We start from the raw sequence: 17,690 nt of genomic DNA on the forward strand, positions 1-17,690 counted from the left end.
TGTTGTGGGACTTGTGTCTTACTGGCCCCAGTTTAAAGGGTTAAGGGGTCAGTGTTTTGAATGCCAATTGAAGGGCACTAATAAAACAAAGAAATGAAACCGAAACTAACAGGCTACGTTCTGAGGATAGTTCCTTTTAGGTTGGAAAAGCACGTACCGTTCCCCCGCCCCCCCCTTTTTCCCCGCCTTTTTTGTTTTTTTGTTTTGTCGTTGTCCCAATTCCTGGTGCTTCATGTTTTATTCTGTCTTTCTTTTTCATCCTATTCGCCCTTAAGTCATCCATTCTTCCTTCATTCCACTCTTTATTCGATCCATCATTATGCATTCATTCTGCGTTCCTTCTTCACTACACTCTCCCTTTCTACCTTCTTCACTTCCTGTCGCCCTTCTTTCTTTTATTCATTCAAGTTCTCTTTCTTTCCATTACATTCATTTTCCTTCTTCCCTGCTTCAGCAGTACACGGAATTCAGCATGTACGCTGTATCTACTACCTTTAAGAGCAACCGCCTCAGAGCTTTCATTTCTTCGCATCCCGCCAACAACACGCTTTCTCGAAGTCCCAACTTCCACTCGCGCGCCACTTCACCCCCCCCCCCCCCCCCCCCCCTTCATCGTTCCGTTTCATCCATGACTGCTCCAGCTGATCTCTTACACGACATTCCATTCCCTGTCTCTTTGCACTTCGCCTAGCGCTGTTCTCTGGGGGAACGATTCCTTTATTTTTACGTTTTTTTCTGGGTTCTTTGCCCGGAGGCGTTATTGGATTTTCCGGGAAAGGCACTAGAACAAAAGAGCTGTCGATGGCTATGCTGTTGTTGGCGGGAAAGTGAGTTCTCGGCGAGTGCTCTCACAGAATACCGGTACACCGGCTCGGCACGCTGTTTGTTCTTTCCGCTGCACTGGAATAAAAAGAAAGAAGAAAACTAACCTTAGAAATAAGACGATGGAGGCAATGTATATTCGGGTGAAAAAAAAAAAAAAACAAGAAGAAGAGTACAGTGGTAGATGGTTAAACCGCGCTCGCGAGCTCTTAGCGCCTGTCGCTCCCTCTAGCGGCGACGCCTAGCCGCTGCCGACGATACGTTTTGAGGGCAAACATCGGTTCGCCGCGCCCTCTTTTTCGAACCTTCGTTTGCGCTGCTTTCGTGGCGTCTTACTTCTTAGATAGTGTGGGCACTTCGGTTGAAGGAATGGCGGGTGAAGAGCCAGGGGGCGCTACAGGCGTTAGTACGTACAGGCTGGGTCTATAACAATGTTAGGGGTGCCCGTTCTCGATTTGCTGTTTGTTTGCGAATCCAAGCTGGCTGTTTCTCTGTCTTTTGATCTGCGATCGCATTTCGCTTTTTCTTGCACGGTGACGGCCGCGTTGTTCGTTTCTGCGAGTCTTAAATTGATGGGGAGTGTTGGGAAATGGCGCCTTTGCACAAACGTCCCCAGAAACCTTCTATAGCTGCGTGCGCTTCGGTTTGTTGTTTACATGTGCGAGGTCGTTGTTGTTTCATTTTTTTTTCTTTGGTTTTAGGTATACATACTGCGTTATTCCTGTTGAACCCGAGCTGCGACCTATGGAGCTTCTAGTGGTGTTTTGTTTTCTCTCATAATCTAATAATGCCTTGCATTACGTAAGAGCATCGGAAGACTGTACGCTTGTTGTTGAATACAGGGGCCTGACTATGTTTTTTGTTGTTGCTCTTGTTTCGCGAGTCCCAACCTGGCTGGTTTCACAGAGTCTTTATATGTATCGCCGGTGTCGGGTGTTTCTTTTCTTTCTTTTTTTTTTATTCGTAAGCATTTCTTCTGAGCGCCTGTCTTACGTAATCTTGTGTATTCCTTTCCGTCGCCCTCGCGTGTTTAGTTGTCGATCACAGTTTTACAACTGTTTATTTTTTTTTCTTTCCAAACGAATCGCGAAATCTGAAAGCAGGCTTTCTTATCAGCTTCTTTGCGTGGCCATTGTTGCCCCAGCGCTATCATCATCGTTATCAACATCTTATCGCCACAATCGTCTTTATCTGTTTCAATCCTTTTGCTCTATCATCATCATTATTATCGTCCTCCTCTTCTTCTTGATCATGTCCTCCTCGTGCCGTCGTTATGATCATCTGCGTGTCGTTCTGATATATGTCAGTCTTCTTGCGTTTACGCCATCGCGTTGTTTTTGTCGTCAATGCTTATCTCCTTGCGACCTTCATCAAGTGCTCATCATCTTCTAAAATTGTTCATTGGAAGCCAGTAACAGTCCAAGGTTGATTGTCTGTTGGACGCACATTGTGTGGCTTTGTCGACTTTGTTTTGTTTGTTTTCCTTGGTTATCATAAACTGTAACGACACGTACTAACGCTTGAAAAGAGCCCCATCACTAACCCGCCTCCTGTTTATATTTTTGTGATATTGGCAACTATAGTTCCAATTTACTCATGAAGTCGGGGTATCGGAGAGCTATTCTGTTCTTTAAAACGTTGACAGGCGCAGGTGTGTTTGAAGAATCTTTGAGAGGAAGCAAGTGGGGCAGCACAGAAATATACAAAATAATAGATTTAAACAACCGCGCTGTCTTCTACAGGTCGTGACAGCAGATAAGTGCAAAGTAAATGGTAAACAAGACTGGCGGGGGGTTGGGGGAGGGGGCAGGCGCGGCGGCCAAGAGGGGGGGGGGGGGCTCGTCATCACTTAGGAGGCGCTCCCCCTTAGCTCGATGCACTGTGAAAGAAGCGAAAAGAACAAACAAAAAGACATCGATGAGACGATTCCTGCACCAGCGACAGTGAAGGAGTCAAATGTCAACCGGGACTGTCCCAGGACCTGTCTTGTCTGCACGGCCCTTTGCCCCCGGGCCATCTTTGAGCTTGCCGCTCACACTTCGCTGCTTCTGGATGTTTGTCCGTCTTTTCGTCGTCTCATAATCTTTTTTTTTTCTGTTTTCATTCTCTCGTGACTTTCTAGTTTTATCGTTCATTTATACCTGTCTTATCGAAAGCCACGTCTTATCGTTCCTTCACCTAAGTTGCTGTTTGACATTCGTCTCTTCGCGCGCTCTGTCGTCTACCCGCGTATTCTGTCGCTTAGTTCCTTACTTCATTTTTTTTCCTTGAAGAGTTTGGTTGTGTTTTGTGTTTGTGGTTGTGTTTGTTTTGTTTATCGACAGTTTCCTTGTTCTTGACATTCATCGCTGACGTCGACGAAGTTCCAAACGATGAAGGTAAAGTTGGGCGGTTGCTATGGCAACCGCCTAAGTTTTCCTTCACCGTTTTCATGACAACGAGTTTGTTCGGGTAGGAGAACGCACAGTTAAATGTATAGTAAGTACGCTCCCTTTAAAAAAACAACATATATTTAATTTTTTTTACCACGCCAGATCACCGAGCAGTGGGTTATCGAAAGCCGTGTAAGAGTTTACGTAATACTTTCGCAGTGGTTTAGTCCAGTATCGTGGACAGTGAAGGTAGTAAAGCAACAAGCTGGTCGCTGTTGATGTTCAATACGAGCGGCTGCCTGTGCCGTAGCTATGTACCGTAGGTGCATACTTCCTGCCACAGCATGGCACCACTTGTCCTGGCTCTATTCCGTTTTCTATCTGGAACACTGTAAACATGCCAGGGCATCCAAACGACTTAGTAAAGCCTATCTGCCTTACGAAGTGTCGCCATCTTTACTCGCGCAAAATATAGTACGGTAGTTGTTTTACTAACCGTGGTGGTTTTTGGCACGTGAAGAGTCTCCAAGTATTGCTATATCAACCGTAGTAAACTCTTCTTAATATCACTCTTCCCTGGTATTTCCCATCAATGCTGTTAACACATCTCATTACGACCAGTGACACGTTGATAGCGAGACAATGCAATAGGGTTAACCGTATTTCCCAGGAGCTACACGCAGTAACTCTAAGGCACAAGAGTACTCAACGCCATCTAGTGCTGTGGTGTCGCTTTTGAAAGGCTCTCTTTTGAGCCTTAGTGCGGCGAAAACGATACACCGCATTTGAATCCATTCAAGCAAGTAGCGAATGAGGGGATGAAATAAAAGAATATAGCACTGACACAGAGAGCCTGGCAGAGAACGGCAATCTTGCCGAGAGTACATAAAGCTTAAAGAAAGACAACGCTAAAGAGAAGTACTAATAAAGTAAAACAAAATAAAATAAAATAAAATACGAAAGAACGAGGCATTCGCTTGATTTGGACTCGTAGCGGCGGAAACAGAACGTCCTATCGATTTCGCATGAGTAGAGAAACTCCCCTGCCTTGTGTTTTGTTTTTTCTTTTTATGGTGGGCGTAAGGGTGGGCGCTCTCCTCACCCCGTTGGATACTCGACGAGGAGGCGTCAGCTGCGCGCCCGCCATAACATGCTCGTCGTCTCTCCATTCGTGCGCGCTGCCGCGCTTCCCCGCGACACGCAGTGGTACGCGGCGCCCTCTGTCTAGCCTTCCGCGCGGGTCTTCGATCGAGCGGCAGCGGCGGTGGCGGTGGGATCTCTTCCGAATACTACGGCCTTTTGAATGCGCCCGTGTCTTCTTTTCTTCGTCTTTCGCGCATTGAAGCATTCTGTGAGGAATCTTTAACGTTCGGTTCATCGTTCTATGCGGTAGAACGCCAACGTTGTCTGAAAACGATACATTTTAGCAGCGAAGCTCTTCAAGCTAGCCGTAAGTTGTATGCCGTATCACTATTCATAAACGGGTGTGCCAAAGAAATTGGCCAAGTCCCTTTACTCACCACTGGTCCACTAAAGATGAAGAAGGTAACAGTTAGCCAAACAAACGGGTATGTGCCACTGTGTGGCCTGTCAGATAACTACCGTCATCACAAACGGGTATGTGCCACAGAAAACGTGTAAATCCCACTACTCACAACTTACACTAAAAACAAAGACGGCAACAGTTAGCCGAACAAAATGGCTGCGAAACGACGAAGCGACGGCGGCGAGCCAAAGACCCCGAATACGTACAACGAGAGAATACTAGGGAACGGGAAAGGCATCGGCGTCTGCGAGAAGAGCCCGAAGCGTCGAAAGGCCTACGCCAACGACGGCGTGCCCACTTCGTGTCTGTCACTGTCCGTGGTTTAACTCGAACCTCTCTGCTCTGAGAATCAACGTAGAAGGAACTTAGCATCACCTAACTAAAGCCGAGCAACGACGTAGAAGCAACCTAGAAATAATCTGCATCACCTGGCTAAGGCCTAGAAACTAAGGCCTAGAAGAAACCTAGAAGCATCCAGATTACTGTTCAGAATCGTCCCGTTTCGTTGTTTCAAGGCTTGCGCGGCTTTGTACGAGTTTCGCCAACTTTTTTTTAATATGAATTGTTGGTTAAAACGTTCTGTGAGAACGCTTTACTATCGTAACATTTCAGCATTCTTACTGCACGTTTTAGTCTTCTTACAGAACGTTTCAGAACGGTCGCACGGACGTTTTCGTGGACGTTTCAGTCGATATCACGGAACGCCACAGAACGCTGAAGCGTTCTCACGGAACGTTTAAATTATTTTTTCATAGAACTGTGTCATTATACCGCATAGAATTTTGCACAGTACGTTAAAACATAGCAGGGCACATAGCACGTTGTCATTCTGCCACTACATGATAAGCACAAACTAACTCCGCCTGGCGCATGCGAAAAATTGTCATAAACTGAACAGCGGTAGTGGGGGATAGTTTGTATTTCATGGCATAGTTTTATTATAGCGTCATTGAACAATGTCAGGAAAGTAAGAAGACGAATTGCCGACTGCCGAGCAAGCATTGCCGAATAATAAGTGTGAGGTTGCAGGCTGCGACCAGTAGAGAATGCGATGAAACTACGCCTCACGCGCAGTTATTGTGAGGTGAAGCTTGCTTTACGGGCCTGTTTCTTGAAGCGAAGTTTCCTTTTGCAAAAAAAATTGGCCGCGTATCTGCGTGCTTCGCTGCAAATGTCGTGTAAAGACGATAGAGGAGGCGCTGTGTGAGATATGGACGCCATCTGGCAATACGTCGGGAAACATGAGTGCTGTGTTGCGTGCTGGTAGTCCCGGCGCAGCAGCAGGCGAAGACCGGCGGTGACCAACGCGACCGGCGGGGACGCCAGCCAGCCCGAAAACGCGGTTTGGCGCGAAGCGCTGAAGCAGAGAAACGTCCGCACTCAACGAGTACTCTCCACACACTCTTTTATTTACATGTCGCCTGGGTAAAACAGGAACGCCAGAGCGGCGCCCACAACCGGCAGCCTGAAGGCCGCCCACAACGCTGCTTTTTCATTTTTTAAATATTTATTTTCACCTTCTTGGCCTTCTCAAAACTAAAGTTTTTCACCACCAACCCATGGCATTCGTACAGTGCAATACAGAACCGAAACCGAAACACACCAATGAGCTCGTGCGAAGGGCACGGAGGAAGGCAAATTTCAGCGCAGTCGCATTTTCAGCTTTGTTGAAACAGCGCTCACTAGACGACGAAGTAAAAGAAGGCACAGGACAGGCAGCGCCTGTCCTGTGCCTTTTTTTACTTCGTCGTCGTCTAGTGAGCGCTGTTTCAACAAAGATGAACGCATACCAACTCGCTCAAGCTTCCATTCTTATGCATTTTCAGCGCAGCTTAAGAAACTAGGGTCCTTAAAATTACGTATGTATGCATTTTCTATTAAAGGAACACGCCACCTAATACTTACCTAGTGATGTTGCACCTCGGATATGCATGATATTTACTTTTTGATCGACAACGTTCACAAGTATGAACAGCCGCACCAGTTCAAGACGGCTGGCCCTTGGGCAAGTGATTCAACTTTGGCCGAGTGGCTGAATCGAGGGACGTGCCGACAAACAGAAAGACAGATAGACAGACCAAAATTTCTGCGTTTAAGTTCCCCAAGAAAGACTATCGTCTTTAATATCGTCATTAAAATACGTCACACTGAGTTGCGTCTCAGCTCAAAGATGTACTGCGGACACCATAAACGTAATAGCAATGGAAAGTAGTTCACGTTTAGCTAATTGTAGGGCTTTCCATCTACATTCCGCGGGATATGGCGTGGCTGGTCGGTGTGTTGTTTCTTAATTGTCGTTGGTTGAATTATCGCGTGTTTGGATGCAGCGATCGAGACCAGAGGGGATCTATTTAACGAACACCTGCATACGTGCCTTTGGGATCGCTCACCAATTTCACCGCCCCTTTCTTTTTTTCTAGCTGTCTTTGGTGTATATTGTCGAAAAGAAATGGTGCCCTTGTTTTATAGGTCGAATCATTTCGATGATTTCGTCGAGTTATCGCTTATGAGATCTTTCCGCTTCGGGCGTAGCACTCCGACGATCAAAACTTCTAAATCGTTCTTCCTAGGCTTACTTCTCTTATCTAATCTTTATCTTTCTCATCTCTCCCTTTCCTTCTTCTCTTCGACAGCTTACTGGTGTGCGTTGTGAGGAATAATCCCTTTCTCTTCCCTCGCGAGCGCAACGTCATTTATCTTCTCGTGGACAAATTGTTTCCTCCCGGACAAAAAAAAAAAAGAAAAACTCGAGCCCGAGCTTTGCTGAAGCTGCAGCGTTCGAGAGAAAAGTGATAAAAACAAGAAATGAATGGAGGTATTCGTAAAACTCGGAACTCGATAGATTTTCTCGGATCATTAGCTCGAACCACTCTCGTTCACGGAAGCTTTTTTTCTACCTACGTATTTAGAAACTATGCCTTCATGTTCTGTCTTTCCTGTGCGCCGAGATACGTAGTTGTATTACTATACCTTCGTCAGTTCAACGGCCTGGGCTCTTTCGTTGGAGTGTAATAATCCCGGAGACGGCTTTCATGATGGAGCGCGCCCCGAAATGAAATCGCGAATGGCGCTGTTGCTTTTTTACAGGGCGCTACCGATAAGTTATTTAATCATTTTTCGTTTCTTTTTTCTTTCTTTTCTTTTTCTGGCGCTCTCGTATCGGTTGTTGCTTGGTGCGTAAATCATAATTTTCCCCTTCTCCAAAGTTGGCTTCTCTGCACTATGACGCTGCCGGCAGAGAAGCATGCTTTACGGGGTGCAGCCTTTCTGTGAAAGTGTGTATGTTGTTTGTTGTTTCGGTCATAAGCGTGCGCCCAGAAAGGGGGGGGGGGGGGCAGGGGGGGGGCGCCTACCCCTAGTCACTTAAGAGGGAGGGGGGCGCAAAGTCTGCCCCATACTTTATGGGGAGGGGCGCTGCGATGAACCTGTTAACGTTGCCGCTATTTATCATTAACAACTTAATTAACGGTGCTACACCAAAACTCTCAACCATGAAAACGGCTGCGGCATCGCCAGTTTTGACATCACGCCGTAAGAAAAACTCAATTCATTCCTGTAAACACCCAAGATGGCGGCGCCCACAAGTGAAAAACACAAGAATTCTGCAGGAGAGCGTGTTCCTGGGCAAGTTGGTGTTTGCTGAGATATTGTAGCGCTGAAGCACATACACGCGAGACTAAACACATCAAACGTGATTACAGCGCAAGGGAAGACACGGGACAAAGAGTCCAACAAAGACGAGCGCTCGTCTTCGTTGGTCACTTTGTCACGTGTGTTCCCTTGCGCTGTAATCACATTTGAAATAGGATGCCAACTAGTCCGTACTCAAACTTTGCTTCAGATTAAGCACGCCTGTCCCGTCTTGTGTTTCCTCTTGGGTGAATGTGCATCAGCGCTAGAGTATGTCAGTTAACAAAATTTTATACAGGGAAGCCATGCGACTCGCCTGAATCGCAAGACGCTTGGCACGCGGCACGCGGCGCGAGTCACGAAGCACCGACGTTCCCAAGCTTATCTCTCACCGTGTCTCGCTCGCTGGGCGCGTCGTTAATGAGCTGACGTTTGCGCCTGACAGGCCGGGCGCCTGCAGCGAGAGGGAAAAAGGGGATCGGATCTCGGAGCTGCTGCAGAATCAGTAGGGGAGGTTTGTGTCTCCTGCCGCGTTAACAATCGCGGTCCTCTGCACAAGTGGTACGCTGGTGCTGTTTTCTTTTGTGTTGTTTGTGTCTTATCTCTGTATCGACTTGCCCGGCGTGTTTCCCGCCGCTCCGGTGTCTAAATCGGCTTAACGCGCACGTGCTGGAGCGCGGTGGAATCGTGAGGGGGTGTAAGAGCAGGGTTTGTCCTTCCTCCTAGGGTGCGCTACTGTAAGCTTGGCTAATGAGGCGTGAATATCTTGCCTACGTGGCAGCTCGCGCTGTGACCGTGGCGCTACGTCGGGAGCCGGATGAAGATCAGAGGGGTAAAGAGGTGCAGGCGAAAGGACCAGACAAATAATTTGAAAAGACACAAGAATACAGTCGCTACAGAATACGGCTTTCATGCACTTCCGTGTCTAGATATCACCCAGTATCTTTCTGACTCATTGAAGAAATCTGGAAGCGTGAACAAAGCACGGGGCTTTACGGTAGGGATATAAGATACATACATACATACATATATACATACATACATACATACATACATACACACATACATACATACATACATACATACATACATACATACATACATACGTACATACATACATACATACATACGTGCATGCATAAGCGGTTAGATAGATCAATAAATATATATATATATATATATATATATATATATATATATATATATATATATATATATATTGTATATATATAGATCCGGATAGGGCGAGGGCTCCTGAATTTTTTTCCTTCCATATATGCAGTGCTGTGTAACGTCGCGCTTATATGAGACGTAGAACGAATTCGCCTCAATACAGGGTAAGTATTCAGCGCACTGCGCAGCTCTCCCTACACCGCAAAGTTCTTTACCGGAGCTACGCTCCGGAGCACTGCATATATGGAAGGAAAAAAATTCAGGAGCCCTCGCCCTATCCGGATCTACTGCACGTCTCCTGTGGGGCCAAATATCATTAAACCATCGCCTGTAACCTATGCGTTGGGACGCCCATTCTAGCTCAGGCTGCCTTGAGGTTACTATCAACGGCGTTTGCGCAGTTCTCAAGATAAGCGTGTTTTAGAAAAATAAAACAGAGCAATGCACATATGGTTTACAATTTTTAAACTAATTCTTTCAATATGCCAGATCAAAAGACGGAATACGTAATAGGCTTATTTGTATTTGCATAAAGGCTCTATCCACCAAGCAAGTTTACTGAGCCAGTACACGCAAGTGCAAGAGGCGCTTATACACCGTCAGGATAACTACTACAAACGCTTGATGAAATGTTACGCAGACTGCACTAATGCACTCAACGCTACCAAGCAACTATAGAACAACAATCATGTTAAGGAACGCATCATACTTCTCATCCACAAAGGAAAGTTTATTGAACCGGTACACGCAAACGCTAAAGACGCCTATAAACTAAATACTTATAAATTTCTTCAGTGTAACTTGCACACACGCTAGACGCAATCTTATGCAGACTGCAGTAATACACTCTACGCTACCAAGTAACTATACAACCACAAACATGTTAACAAAAAGCATCGTACTTCTCAAGGAAATTGGGGGGGGGGGGGAAGAGAGAGAGAGAGAATGGCCTTTACCCACTATGGAGACGTCAGACACTTCTCAAGTGTTTCAGATAGTCGGCTTTCCCATGTGTCGCTGGTTTTAGGCCGGAAACTTTAAGGTCCTCGTAATTTTCGTTCGGGATTTTGACATCGCTGCTCATCCAAACATACTGTTTTAGGTAGTAACGGTGAACCTTTAACTCTTATTATGCGTAGTATTTTACATTAGTCGAGGAAAAGTATGTATGGTTCAAGCGCAAAGTAGATAGCACGACTGGCTCTCACAGCTGAAGGGCAAGCCCACCGTGGCTCCGTCGCCGGAGCTGACGTTTTTAGGTGTGAAGCATCTTATAGCGGAGTTCAATCTGGTGGTGGTGGTGGTGGTGTGCGGCGTGACCACCCTTACTGCGCATGCGCAAACCCTCTCCACTTCCCCTGCCCCTTTCCTCTCCCCTCCCTTTGCCATCTCCACTTCCCCCATCCACTTCCCCTCTTCACTACCCCTCTCCCCTTTCCCCCTCACCACTCCCCCTCTGAAACGCGGGCTCTACATGCCGAAACACTGCTTCGCATCGCCTCATGGTCCCCTTTAGCGGAGATGGTGTGATTTTTTTTCGTAGTTTGTAACCGAGTATAGTTCCAGCTAGACATAGAAATGTCCCTAGAGAGCTCGCTTTCTGCCGCCGTGTTGTGACTCCACGGTGCGTGCACTCTCCCTAAAGTCCCACGCGACCCGGCTCGAGTGAAGGGCGCGCCCTCACACGGGGTGCGGAATGCTTTTGTGTACACACACAAACATCACGTCTCTCTATATATATGTATAATATATCCTGTCCTTGACTCCTAGGACTGGTGTTTCCGCTTTCCGGCCTGTCGGAGTTGCAACTCCGGTTCCGCTTCTTGAACGCGGGGTTCCAGTTATCTCGACGCACTCTGCGCTGATCGTTCGACGTCTCAGAAGAAAAGCGTTTCGCTTCGCCTGTCGAAGTGTTACCCTTCAGGTCAGAGCCCCCCAGGCCAGGGAATTTAAAGTGACGGACTGGGATGCTTTGCGAAAGCTCAGAAAAGGGGACACGGGCGAATACGACAGCTTCAGAGAACTCATTCAGACACTCAAAGCAGATGTTGAAAAGGCTACAAAAACTATTCAAACCGAGCTCGAGGTTCCCAGGATGGATCCGCACCTCGCACATCTCTTGGAAGCCAAAGCCTCTATTTTGAGGCGATGGAAAACACAGAGGCTTAACCGGAGATTGAGAAAGAGGGTTGCGGAACTTAATAGGGAGATCGAACAGTACTGCACCGAGTTGGCTCGGCTACAATGGGATGAAATATGTTCAGCAGTCGATGGACGCATGCGTACAGGGGGAAAATGGAATCTCCTTAAACACATGCTAGATGACACGCAGACCAAAGGCAATCAAAGGCAGGCAATGTGCCGCCTGATTCACAAGCACAGCCAAGAGGGTGGAACGGAAGAAACGCTTTTAGACGAGGTAGCCCATAGATATCTCCCGCTCGGCGCAGGACGCCCAGAAGAGTATCCTGAAATAGAATGTGACACGGTAAAAGAGCTCGATGACCCCTTCACGGAGTCTGAAATTAGGGCCGTCCTTCACAACTTGAATAGCAGGTCAGCCTCAGGACCGGACGGCATCTCAAACAGACTGTTAAGGAACCTGGATGATAGATCAATTGAGATGCTAACGAAAGAGGTCAACAAGACTTGGGAGAGTGGAAGCGTCCCGGTAGAGTGGAAAGCGGCCTCGATTGTGCTTATTCCGAAACCGGGTAAGCCTTTAAATCTTGACAACCTAAGGCCGATATCACTAACCTCTTGTGTAGGCAAGGTAGCGGAGCATGCTATTTTCAATAGGATCTCGAACTACATAGAACGCAAGGAACTATTCCCACACAACATGATCGCTTTCAGGCCCGGCCTTTCCACACAAGATGTAATGCTACTTCTTAAGAAGCACATTTTCGATAACACCACTCGGGATGTTAGGGGGATATTAGCCCTTGACCTCACCAAGGCCTTTGACACCGTATCCCATCGCTTTGTCTTGCAGGCCACGGCCAACCTAGGTCTGGGAGCGAAGTTTCAGGCCTTTGTTAGATCATTCCTGATGAATAGAACGGCTACCATAAGGATCGCCCAACACAAGTCAGATGAATTCGCCTTAGGAGCCACAGGCACTCCCCAGGGCGCGGTCATCTCCCCCTTGTTATTCAATATAGTCATGAAGGGCTTATCGGAGAGGCTCAGATCCCTGCCCAATATAGGCCACTCGCTTTACGCGGACGATATCACGATCTGGTGCCCGGGAGGATCACTCGCAGAAGTAGAAAACGCGCTGCAATCAGCCCTAGACGAAACGGAGTCCTACCTAGAAGGCACAGGCCTCCAACTCTCTCCAAAGAAATCAGAACTGTTACTGTACAGGCCGGCCAGGCAAGGCGTTAGGAGACTTCCACACCTGGATCAAATTCCCATCGCCCTTTTTGCAAGAAATGGACAGCGCATTCCACGAGTAGATTCAATTAGAATCCTAGGACTACTGATTGACGCGAGAGGATGTAACGCCAAAACCCTCACGCACATCACGACCAAAACCGAAAGCATGCTGAGACTTGTTGCTAGAGTATCAGGACGCAGAAAGGGACTAGGTGAAGCCAACCTACTTCGGATCCATCATGCCTTCCTAATGAGCCACATTAATTATGTAGCATCGGCCCTTAACTGGACTAGAACGGAAAAAAATAAGCTAAACACTCTCATCCGTAAGAGCATCAAAAAGGTACTGGGGTTACCAGTAACCACATGCTCTGACAAATTAAGACAACTCGGCATGCACAACGACATTGATGAAGTGATCGAAGCGCAGGTCACCGCCCAGGTGGTCAGGCTGTCGTCAACTAGGGCAGGGAAACGCATCCTAGACGAGGCTGGCATGGCTCCCAGAATGCTTACTGAACGGGAAATCACCTTATCCAGGGAGGTCCGGGAAACCTTTGTGGTCAGCCCGTTCCCTCGGAATATGCACCCGCAATACAATGTAGGGAGGCGAAAAGCCCGAGCGCGGGCGATATTACAGAACGCCGCCGAGAATCGAGAATCGACTGTCTTTGTCGATGCGGCTCAGTACGGCAAGTCTAGCACATTCGCGCTGGCAGTCATTGACGGCAACGGGGAATTACGCTCCTCAGCCTCGGTCAGGTTAGCTACGAGCGCAGTTGCAGAACAGGTCGCCATAGCCCTGGCCATGACCGACCGCTCGCGCACCAACGTGTTCACAGACTCACGAGCGGCCATCAAAGCTTTTGAATCGGGTAACCTAGCGCGAGAGGCTGCCTCCATTCTAGAAAAAAGAACAGACCCTGGCACTCACTTCATCTCTTGGTTTCCCGCCCATATGGGTGCGGACGTTCATCAGCACGTACAAACCTCAACGAGCTTGCCCATGACCGTGCGCGAGATCTAACGCGCCGCGGCGGCATGGATGCTTTATGGGGTCAGGATGAAATCCAGCATAACGATCCGCTTCTTACGTTTCATGAAGTCACCTCTCACTATCGGCTTAGTAGAAGGGCCTATCCTCTTCCTCACCCGAAATTAGATAGGTCTCAGTCAATTACACTTAGAATGCTCCAGACGGGCTCGTTCCCCTCGCGCGGCTTTCTCAGTCGTATCTCCACAGACGTTGACTCAAGCTGTCCGGACTGTAATGAGAGTTATTGTTCCTTAGCGCACATGCTTTGGCGATGCCCCGCGTTACCTAACGGCCCTCTATCCAGCGAAGCCGACTGGGAAGAGGCACTCCGGAGCCCATCGCTCCAGGCACAAATCCAGGCAATCCAGAGGGCCCAAGAAAGGGCGGAACATCACGGTGTCCCAGCCCCGACTTGGACGCGGCCAGCGGCTTCCGCGGGTCCCCGATAGGGGTTCCCGCGAAAGCTCCTCAGGATCAAATAAAGTTCATTGTCTGTCTGTCTGTCCCGTTTTTCTTCTTTCATTTCATTCTCGTTGGTATCGTTGTTATCGGATATCTCTTCTTTACCAAACATCGGTGTAACTACGGTGTCAGATCTGGCCCTTTAGTACCTGCTCGGATAAGGGCATAACGATATATATAAGATGTACAGTACGATAATAAAGATCGCGTCCTCAATGACCAATGTAGTGAGGAGACATCACGTGGCAATATACCAAGTAACACTGATAGACTATTTCAGTAATGAACGAATGAATAAACTTTATTTAAAATTAGTCCGGCAGTTTCATTCGCGCTGGGCGGGGGGAAAAGGGGATTAACCCCTGTCCCACCATCGATGATGACGGCGGTGCCTCAGGCGACGGCTCGAAGACTTTGGACCCGGGGGGCATCTTCTGCTTGCCGGACAGCCCAGCTCAACTATTTTAGGAAAAAAAAAACACCTTTTTCATATGGATGCGTTGTACAACCGGTGCAAAACAACCGTAACAAAAAAGCGCTTTACTATGAAGGCTTTGTTGAATTTCGTGGTATTTCTCTATGACACTATGTCCTCCAATGGGGGAGAGCTCTGTGCTGCTGTCCGTACACCGCAACCACAGCGTTATGCCTGCGAGCGTATATCCGACCTGTCGCTTATGGAGCCGAACGTTGTTAAACCGTTGTCTGTTTGCCATGAGTCGGGACCGCCGTTCTAACTCAGTCTTTACTTGCGGTTACTATCAACGGCATTTATGCAATTCTCAAGAGAAGCTTGCTCTACAAGAGAAGCGCAGAGCGTTGCATATATAGTTTACACTTTTTATACTAATTCTTTGCATAGGACATATCGAGAGATGAAATACAAAATAGGCCTATTTCATTTTTGGACTGTACTTATCTCTGTACTGCACATCGCTTCCTGTTAAGCCTACCTAAGGAAGGCCCTGAAGGTGTCCAAGATGAGTTTGGTCAAAAATGACGGTTGATTACGTGGCCTCCGCGATTAGCTCCGGCAGCGCAACGGCGGGCTGCCGGATCTAATCGTGGAGGCGACGGCTGGTTACATACAGTTTGATACTATAAGAACTAAAGAGCAATCTGGCGCTGGCTTCTGGAGCGGCTCCTAAAGCGCCATGGGAATGATGGGAATTACAGATCTCACATCTGCTACTATTGGATCCAGTACTTGAGATTCACGGCGCTTGCTTACTGAACTTTTAACGAAGCGATACGAATTTATTTTCCATTAAAATTTGCTTCACTCCTCCGCATCTAAGACTCACTGCAGAAAGTTTGTGTGACCGTGAGATTGAAGCGAAGCATGGACAAATTTAACCATCACGGTACGCATTGCTCTGCAATTTCTACGTTCGGTGTCACTAGCTGATGAAAACGTCACACAAACTTTCGGCAATGAGTTTTAGATACGAAGGAATCAAGAAAATTTGAACGCGAAATAAATAAGACGAGTTATGGATTCACCTAAGACGACTCGAAAGCGATAACGATGTTCCTCCTCGCCCTTTTTTTTTCTCAGTCGATTGTATTCATCCCCCCCCCCCCCCACACACACACCAAAAGCTTTCTGCCCCTAACATGGCTTTGCACTGCCTCCGGGATCGGAGGCGTTGCAAGCATTCTGCACCTCACGTGGTTTTGCAGCGCCTCAAGGATCGGCCCACCTTTGGCCAATCGACGATACGATGTGATGACGTTATCGTATCGCGTAATGTTATGTGGCATCGTCACGTGATGTCACAGATTTTGGCAATCTGTGACGTCACGGCGACGTTACCACATGATCTTTTCAGGTTTACTGCGACGCCGACGGTCACACTTCGCGTTTGATGAAGTATCTGAGGCTTTCGATTGAACATGTATTTCTATTTTAAGCCGAAAGCCTTAGATGCCTCATTAAACGCGAAAATTGACCGTCGGCGTCCCGCGGCTTCGGACACAGCACGAATGATGCAAAAATCACCATCACTTGATGGCGTCACAGATCTCAAAAATTTGTGACGTCGTCATGGCGTCACATATTGTGGCGTGACGTCACGTGACGTTATGTCACGTGATGCCGTCATCACGTGACATCGCAGCTTGGTCAAACGTGGGCCGATCACTGAGACAGTGCAAAACCACGCCAGGTGCACAAAGATTTCGGAGGGTGGCGGGGCAGAATCAATACATCGACTGAGAAGAAAAAGAAGATGGCTTTCGCCTTCGAGTCGTAGTAGGTGAATGCGCAAGGGACCTTGTGAGTTTCTGCGTTTCATGGGATTTTCTGCTTCGTGTAAGATCTAACCTATAAGTCCCTCCCGTATACAGGGTTGCATCGCACCGGCCCCACTGAATCCACATACTGGTGCGGTCGGTGTCTGGCCCGCTGCATTTTCTTCCGGCATGCAAAATACGGGTGAGAGTTAGATAGCGTGAGAGCGAGGATGTGGATGGCGGTTTCACTCTCTGCACAAAGGGCGTTCACGAATTGGCGGCTGCGAAGACCGAAGGAAGGCGTTGCTATTGATTTTGCAATTTGCGGAAGCGACTGAGGTGAAAACCCGCCGGGTAGTACTGAAAAGCCTGGGGGGATGGCGCACAAAGACATAAAGGGAAATGGGAAGGATAACGAAAAGGTGGGTAAGTGAGCGAGGTAAAAGAAAAAAAAGTGAAGGGGATGGTTGTTAAACCCTACAGTTGGGCTAGTTGGCTTTAACTCGAATACACAGCGATCGTCCTGTACAGTCCACTGAGAAGAAAAAGGAGGAGATGGCTTTCGTCTCCGGAGAATGCATAAAGAACAGCATGACTTTAGTTTCTAAACAGAGATGTTCGTTAGGCCCATATAGATATTTATATAGCGAGATAGGTAAACGCCTAGGTAGGTGTCTAGGTAGATATCTAGGTATCTTCTATCTAGCAGGTATTTCGGTATCTAGAGAATGGACCGGACAACTAGTCAAGCTGGAAAGACCCAGTGAAGAAGCAAGGTCCCTCTTGTGTTGTAATCGCTACTGCTAGTTTCTGTTTCTTCGTTTTCCTTTTTTTTGTTTTTTTTTTTTTTGCTCCGAGCAATTTCCGATTCCCTTCTTTTGATCTTTTCACGATGCTTCTCTCCTCCTCTCTCAAAATATCCATTTTTGATCTCACGCTCGATTTATTTTTTTCTTCCACTATAGTCTCCTACTTTCGTGTTCGGTTGCGCCCTCTCCTGAGGGGGTAGGCTTCACTGCGTGGCGGAAGAGCG

The 17,690-nt window shown here is 47.6% G+C and overlaps 1 protein-coding gene across 1 annotated transcript in view; it reads left to right on the top strand.

Annotated features, from left to right (window-relative positions):
- The window catches only part of LOC119374983 (homeobox protein homothorax), a 348,064-nt gene that overhangs the window by 305,593 nt on the left and 24,781 nt on the right, over window positions 1–17,690 (top strand). The window lies entirely within an intron of this gene.

Source organism: Rhipicephalus sanguineus, chromosome 11 (assembly GCF_013339695.2).
Source record: "Rhipicephalus sanguineus isolate Rsan-2018 chromosome 11, BIME_Rsan_1.4, whole genome shotgun sequence".
Taxonomy (NCBI): Eukaryota; Metazoa; Arthropoda; class Arachnida; order Ixodida; family Ixodidae; genus Rhipicephalus; species Rhipicephalus sanguineus.